Source organism: Carya illinoinensis, chromosome 16 (genome assembly GCF_018687715.1).
Source record: "Carya illinoinensis cultivar Pawnee chromosome 16, C.illinoinensisPawnee_v1, whole genome shotgun sequence".
NCBI classification, from domain to species: domain Eukaryota; kingdom Viridiplantae; phylum Streptophyta; class Magnoliopsida; order Fagales; family Juglandaceae; genus Carya; species Carya illinoinensis.
In genome coordinates, this window is record NC_056767.1 from 11,250,209 (window position 1) to 11,258,966 (window position 8,758).

The following is an 8,758-nucleotide window of genomic DNA, read 5'->3' on the forward strand; positions in this document are numbered from 1 at the left end:
CATGAATTAGACTAGTTTAGGTCTTCTGTTGACTTAATTCCCTTAGGATGTGAAAAATTTGCTCTAAGATTTATCTAGAGCTTGGACCTACTAGTCCTAATCATCCCTACGAGGAAACATGTTAGATAAGGTTATTTTGAATTATCTTAAGCGGAGCAAAATTTCTACAAGTTTTAATATTTGTCTTACTATTTATCCATGTCAAATTGTTATGGATAGATGGTAAGAGTTTAAGATAGTTCCCTTAGGAAATTGTAAAAATAGATGAGAGGCCATTGCTTGTACGTACCTTCACTTTTTCCACACACATCAAAACTAACATACGTAAAATCTCATTTAAAGAGTCTCTTGATTGGTTAGTTAATTAATTGCTAGTAGAGGACGTTAATTAACTACTTGTGACGGGTAGTTAATTAATTGATTGTGATATAGAGTTAATTAATTGATTGTAAGTTCTCATACAAAAAAAGACAGAATGACCAGGTAACCATCCTCCTGTAATGGATAGTGGCTACTTTTCCATTCTGACGTTTTTTCAAACGCTCGTATGTGAAAACGCAGCCATTCTGACGTTTTTTCAAACGCCAGCTTTCCTAAATTAACGGCATTTATCAAAACACAGCCATTAGTTCGTCGCCATCCCATTGTATAAAATAGCGGCATTATAATAAACGCCATTGCTAGTATGTTGCTGGCACATCATATAAATTGACGGCATTTATTTAAATATCTTCAATAATACGTTGGCGACACATTGAATACATTAACTGTGACACCCCCAACTACCACGTATGAAAATATGGGAATTGAAGCGTCAGGATGATGACAACATGGGTCACACATCTCATCACCAAGTGTCAAGTGAGTGTACAAACAAAAAGTGTACAACAACAAGAATGCATGGGATAATTAAAATCAGTCAACTATGTACCAGAATTGTTAAAATATAATTTCACTTAAAAAATAAATGTATCAAAAATATTACAAAAGTCCAAAAAAAAACATAATGTAAAACCAAATACATAATTAAAAGGCAGGAAAACACTTCCCAATACACAAGATAAAGCATTAAGTCACTCCTTCGGCAGAGCCGCCTCCTCAGGCTTAGCCTCCACATCTGCAACAAAAACTACGATACCGTAGGTAAGTAAAAATCCAAATAAACACCGAGATAAAAATACATTCATGCCAAACAAAATGCATGAATATAATGCCATATGTACGAGATCCCAAAAATTATCCTTTCCTTGAAAAAGGCAAATTTTCCACACATGCCAAAAATTCTATTTCGCCCAAAAATCCAATCCAATAAACAATCCCGTCATTTTTCCAGAAAATTGCCCAACATAAAATCCATTAGGCTAACCTCGGCATTTTTGTGGAAAATGGTCCAATATCCGTTATCAAAATCAATAATCAATTTTCTTAATCGTATGCATCATGGTCTCCCCTAGGGACCATCCGCACACCCTGACTCCCTTCGTCATACCATGGGTAACGACCATGCATGTGATTTCGTAACGAGCGATGCCCAGTTTTGTGCCCAACGCGTTCATAGCCAAGCATCCTTTCGCCCCTACTAGCAGAGGGGCCATGGAGTCGACACGAGAGCGTTACCATCCTGTTTGTTCTTGTTGTCGCCCAGCGATAACCCAAGAGATGTCACTCAGTATATTACGTTCCCGAGTGATCAAAGGAGTTCCACCGAGATAATGTCTCATCTCGGCTTGGAGTCATGATACACACGCACCCAAAAAATCTACTTTTACACGAAAATCAATTTTCCATTCATACCCATGAATATGCATGCACTATGCTAAAAATCCAATTTCCATTTTACAAAACATGATCATGCATGCTACAAGTCACAAAATAATCCAGCAAATCCCAATATCAACCAAACAAACAAATAACTCCTCCATTCCAACCGACCCTCAAACTCTTCGGACTCAGTCCGGCAAAACAAACCAATCCACGAAAAAATATTTGTTAAAACATAAATATATTTAAATCACGAGTTATTCAGAAAAATACTTACAACACTTTAAAGGAAAATAATTCTAGAAGATCAAATACTTGATAAACTCCAAAAGCTAGCTTGAAAATAAATAAACAAAAATTACATTTTGAGACTAAAATGGGTTTCAAAAACAAGATAAATGAAGATGAAATTTTCAGAATAAATGGGCTGTTTTTACTGAAATAAAATGAGAAGATTAAGGCTAGAAAAACGAGATCCATGGCAGAGGAAAATACCAAGAAAACCAAAAGTGAAGCTCATGGCTGGACCAAAAAAAAAAGGGCACGGTAGAGGTGACAACAGAGCATGGGTTGGGGAGAAAAACACCCGAAAATCACCAGAGATTACCCACAACCAAGTACACGAAATTAATAGAGACAAAGAGAGGGAAAACCGAGTCTCAAGCTTCACGTTTGGAGCAAAAACAGAGCATAAAGATCAGGTCCAAAACAGAGCACAATGCAAGGGGAAAAGCAAGAGAAAAAGCAAGGTTTTTTTCTTTTTTTTTACACTACAATAACAAGAAACACATAAGAAAAGAAGAAGAGGAAAGAGGCGCACTATGAGGTACGGACCGACCTGCAGCAATGGAGGAAACTCATGAAATAAAATGCAGAAAAAAATAGAAAAGAGGAGATTCGGTTTTTAACAAATGGAAACAAAACAACAAGATAAAATAAAGCAAGCTAACCACACGAAAACGTGGAGGATTCGGTGTCACAAGGGAGGGAGAAGAAGACAACTGCGGCATGAAAAATTTTCAGAGGAAGAAGAAAAAGAAGTGAATTGCACTGAAGAAGAAAAGAGAAGTAAGAAAGGCCAAAGGCTGGATGCAATACGGCGTCGTTTTGGATAAAGAAGGGGCTGGGTTCACTTGCTCACGGGCTGGGCTTCTAAGGGAATGGGCTGGGACCGAAAATGAAAGGGCTTAGCCCATAAACAAATGAAAATCTAACAGAAATAAGCTCAATCCGAAAATCAATGAAAAAAGGCACAATAAAATAAATAAAAGCCAAATAAAAATACTATAACTAACATTAATCAAATAAAATGTTTCCAGCCCAAAAATAAAATAAATTAAAGCAAAGATCAATTTAAATGCAAAACAGTAAATAATATCAAGAAAGCCTTTTAAAATATTTTGCACAACTTAAAAATCATAAAATAAATCTAACGAATAACACATTAAATTTAAAATAAGAGAACTAATATTTATAATAATTTAAATCATCATTCATTAAAAATGCACATGAAAAGGGGTATTACATTAACGGCGTTTATCTAAATGCCGCTATTAATGCAAATAGCAGCGTTACAAAAAATGTCGCTGCTAGTAAGGTGCTGGCGTATCATATAAATTGATGACATTTATTTAAACGCCACATTGAATAAATTAACGACAATTAACTAAACGCCGCCACTAATTCAAATAGCGGTGTTACCATAAAAGTCGCTGCTAGTATGTTGTTGGCGCATCGTATAAATTGACGGCATTTATTTAAATGCCACCAATAGTACATTATGATACATTTATTAAATTAACGACATTAATACAAACGCCGCCACTAATTAAAATAGCGTCGTTACCATAAACACCGCTACTATTACATTGCTGACGCATCTTATAAATTAGAGATATTTATTTAAATGTTACTAATAGTACGTTGGTGACATATTGAATAAATTAACGACGTTTATCTAAACACCGCCACGAGTACGTTGCCACCACAATCCATAAATTAATGGCGTAATGTAAACGCCGCCACTAGTTCATTGTCGACGCATTGCATTAAAACGCACCAATAATACGATATACCACAATAAAAGAAAATATAATATATAAATTAATAATAATTATGATATAATAGATCATTATTCATATAATAAAAAAATTACAAATCAAATCACATGAAAGTGATTTAATAACAACTATATATAAAATCATTACATGTGATGAAACCCCGAACATTTCAACTCACAAACCATTTTGAAACTCTGTTACATACGTATATGAGATTAGCCAAACAGAATTTGCACGGCTTTCCACATGAGTTCATTTCCCATATGCCTCTTGTAAAAGTCTACAAGTCTACTTCATCTGTTCCTTTCACAAACAATATTGCAAAAGTAGTACCATAACTTCCCTATGCATGAGCGAGAGGCATCAGAAATTGTCAGATAATAGATGGAAAGTAGAAAAAAGTTAGCAAAATAAGAAGCAATGATCTTTTTATTTTTCTTTTCCAAACATACATATATTTGCTATAATTAATTCACTATGTTAATTAGATCCAACCAACCCAATTCTTTTTGTCAAAAATATTCTAAGACATGATACGCTCAAAACGAAACAAAAAAATAATGATCAGAGGGACAGAGGGAAATGTTAATCCCCATGACTTTCTGCATTTCTTCATGTCAACGTGTATGCCATATGGGGTGGCAGGTTATATAAAATAATATAAGAAGAAATATGAATATTATTGAAGCAGTACTTCATAGCTTGAAATAAGTAATAAACTTGAGATCAGGATTTTTGATCCTCCAATGCATGTAGTCCCCCAGAAAGTTCAACAAACTACATCAACAAACAAGCATGAACATGAAGAAGCAAAGCTTGATGAAGAGCATGGGCAGATGTGTTGCACACAAAACTGTCCATAAATCACACAAGACGATAGAGATAATATTTAAGTGATTCGGCAACTTGCCTATGTCCACTGGAGCAAAATTCACTAAGTTTGTATAAGTTTACAAACACTTAGCATAAACTCTCTTCTCTCCTCTGTTTTGCACACACACCGTTTACACATCAGAGCTGTCCTTTTATAGGAGAAGTTATGCTAAATATCAACCAATATTGATGACAAATGGTGACCTGCAGCAGCTATCTTCAATCTGCAACTATATAGGACGGTGCAGAGCTTGGATGGTGCATAGCAATTACTTTGGACTTCTTGGTTTCACACTTAGGTGGTTTTCAGCAATCACTCCCTCCACCCAAGTGTGCTAATACTAGGCTGGTTACAAACTGTTGCATCATTCAAGTGATTGCACCGGCGCCAATGCACCTCGAAGGTGCTTAAGTGTGTGATATTGATCAAGTCCAAGTCGTGTTGGAACTTGATCCCTGTGATAACTTCTGTCAACATATCTGCTAGATTGTCTTCAGTGTCAATCTTCTGAAGTAGAATGTCCATTTCTTCTAATATCTCACGTACAAAGTGAAACCAGACATCAATATATTTCGTTTGAGAGTGATACACTTGGTTCTTTGCCAAATGAATTGCACTTTAGCTGTTATAGTAAACGGTAACCTCTTACTGTTTAAAACCCAAATCTGTTACCAATCCCTATAACCAAATGGCTTCTTTCACGGCTTCTGTTACAGCCATGTATTCAGTCTCCGTGGATGATAGTGCAATTGTAGACTGCAAATTTGATCGTCAACTAACTGGTCCTCTGGCCATAGCGAACATATATCCAGTTGTCGATTGGCGTTTGTTAAGATCACCTGCATAGTCTGAGTTAATATATCCAGTTATTAGACTATTTTCACTCTTCTCGAACTTCATCATCTTTAGGAGACTGCAATGCACTGAGCTTGAAATATGGGGCTATTGAAGTACTCACCGGCTTCATTTTCGAATCCATGTTGAAACGTTGTAATACTCTCTTCAGATATTGCTTTTTTGAGTAAGTTGAATTGTACATTTTACCATATCTCTATTAATCTCTGTCTCAATATTATTCGTGCTTTTCCTAAATCTTTCATTTCGAACGCATGACTCACCCGAGCTTTTAAACGATTTATCTTCACCTTGTTTTTACATGCAATCAACATATCATCTACATATAAAAGCAAATATGAGAAAGATCCATTTGCAAGTTTTCTGAAATACACACAATGATCGTATTGGAAACAAGTGTATTTCAGAACCATCATAAAGCAGTCGAAACGCTTGTACTATTACCGATGAGTCCAGAATGATCCAAATAGTTGGAAAGTACTATTTGATTGTTGAAATCGGACTCCAAATGACTTAGATCAAGCCCAAAATGGATTTGAAATTTGAATGGTCCAGATCATGCAGTGTGGTGTACGCGCACAGAGTAAGTAGGGTGCATGGGGGCGCGTGTATGTCACACGTGTTCAACCTTCAGTTGCGCGTGGGGGTGCTTGAGTGCACGCTCCGACCTTCTAGTGGCCATGCGCTCCTCCGACGTCCATTTTTTATTCCGTTTGTGACAACGGATTCATCTTGACGCGAGGAATTCCCTAGAGTTGTCAAAAGTTGATTTTGATCAACTTGATTTCTAGACAGCCTGAACCAAATGCTCTGATACCAATTGTTGCGCACAAAACTATTCAAGAATCACATAAGATTATAGAGACAATATTTAAGTGGTTCGACAACTTGCCTACGTCCACTAGAGCAAAATTCACTAAGTTTGTAGAAGTTTACAAGCACTCAGCATAAACTATCTTCTCTACTCTGTTTTGCACACACACCGTTTACACATCAGAGCTCTCCTTTTATAGGAGAAGTTATGCTAAATATTAACCAATATTGATGACAAATGGTGAGCTGTAGCAACCATCTTCAATTTGTAACTATCTAGGATGGTGCAGACCTTGGACGGTGCAGACTAGTCTTTGGACTTCTTGGTTTCACACTTAGGTGGTTTTCAACAAGTTGAAAAATGAGAGAGGAGTTAAGTCCATAGGAGAAGAACCAAACAGGGGCTCATGTGAGACGGAGAGTCTCCATGCATGAGAGCAGCTATGAAGTGGTGGCGCACAGTGGTTGGGAGGTGGCATTACTGTACTATGGAAGGGAGAAATATTATTAATGTGATGAGAAAGAGAGAGAGAATGGAGAGAGAGAGAGCATGATTTGAGGGGGGTTTATGCATAAAACGGCTTGGGAGTTGTGGACAGTGGTGCTGAACATCAACTGGGTGGTGGAGGCTTGTTTTCCGGCGTCTTATATTCTTGCTTGAGGTGGCTTCGTGGCCCAACTACAGCAAGACATGGCCCTCGGTTTGGAGAACAATGCTCTGCTCATCTTGCTTAAAATAGAGGCTGCAAGTTCAGTATATGCAGGACGTGGTTGCTAGTTTGATCTAATTGACGTCTCACATGTAGCTTCTGAAGCAGCTTTACAAGTGCAGAGGGTGCACGTGGTGGCGTTGGTTGGAGGGACTTCTGTGTTGCATTGGGTAGTGGTCATACGCGGCTGTGATCTGTCATGGCACTCTTCCCGATCGTGATGTAGCAGCATGGAGTAATAGCGTGAGGCGGAGGCAGTGGCTAGGAGAAGCTCATGTGGCAATGAGTGGTCTTGTCCGGTTCTCCTTCGATGAAGGTTGACGTGTGAGTGGGCGGGGCTGCATCTCGTTGGTTGACGGCGTGTGTAAACTTGTTGGATGATAAACAAGGGAATAAAAGGTGCTTCATACTATAATTTGTAGGGTTGCAAGCCGTGAGAGGGAAGTTCAAATTTCATGAAAATTTGAGGGGAGGCACCAACTTAAGTTTTCATTAGGCAGTGGCGCTTCATACTATATAATAATATTTTATTATATATAAGATAATATTATTATAATTTTATGTTAATATACTATATATAATAATGTTATTATAATCTTAAATATGAGTATTTATTTGATCATAAGCTTTAAATAAAATATATATTAATAAAATTTTATGGCTTAATAAATTCTCAATATATTAAATCTTTTGATAATTATATCAGTAAATTAGTAATACTAATATACATTAGTATATAATGTATATTAATTACAATTTATACTTTATGATCTTATACTAACAACCATAGGCCAATATACTTTATAATGGATATTGAAGGACCTGGGGAAGAAATAGAAAGATTACAAGCACGAATTGAAGAAAAAATTACTTCATGAAAAATACACCTTTACAGTACAACTTGTGGCGCTAGCAAGTCTCGATATGGTGGAATTATCGCAACTAGCAGAGTTGGCCAATCTTTGGTTCGATCTAGAATATAAGGTATCAACACGGGCATTTCTCTTATTGATTTAGAAAGTCAACCAACTAGTTATTTTAATCATAATTCTGATAATCTTTGTGATGTTGTAGTCAAAATGTAATAAAAATAAGAGTGTCGTAAGAAGCAGGTGGTTGTTCACAGCAGAGGATCAAAAGTTATGCAAGATATGCCCATGATGCAGTATTTATTTAATTAGTAGTTATTTACTGTTGAATATTTGTTAGTTTTTTGTTTTCGATATATGTGTTTAATCTAGAATATTGGACGTAGCAAAAATCGACTGGGATATTGCCAAGTCGAGTCCAGTTGTTTGTCATGACCCAAAAGAGAAAGGATGGCACCCACTATAATGATGAGAAGAGGAAGAAAGTAGTATGTTTATTTTCAAATTTATTACTTTTCAAATTTAATGGATTTATAAGATAAAGAATATGAATTTTTATTAACTATTACAAGCTGAGATGGAGGAACTTTTAACACCGGAGACAAGTCCGATAGAAATGGGGTGTGGAGGAACCATGACTTGGGCATTAGATGATATTTATTCTAAAGTTATGGGCCCAGAACGGCTTAGACGTATGCGTGGTTTGGGGTTTGGGCCAACCTACAAGGCAAACTTATCAACATTCACTACCAACTTCTACACAAGAAGATGGTATATTCAAGGAAGAGCTTGATAAAATACAGAACGAATTAACTG

The 8,758-nt window shown here is 36.5% G+C and overlaps 1 long non-coding RNA gene across 1 annotated transcript; it reads right to left on the minus strand.

Annotated features, from left to right (window-relative positions):
• Positions 1-915: 915 nt before the first annotated feature.
• LOC122299670 lies at positions 916-2,824 on the minus strand. The gene is made up of 2 exons (XR_006239716.1): positions 1,490-2,824; positions 916-1,129 (listed from the first exon to the last, which is right to left on the minus strand). It is a non-coding gene; the product is annotated as an uncharacterized LOC122299670 (long non-coding RNA).
• Positions 2,825-8,758: the final 5,934 nt, after the last annotated feature.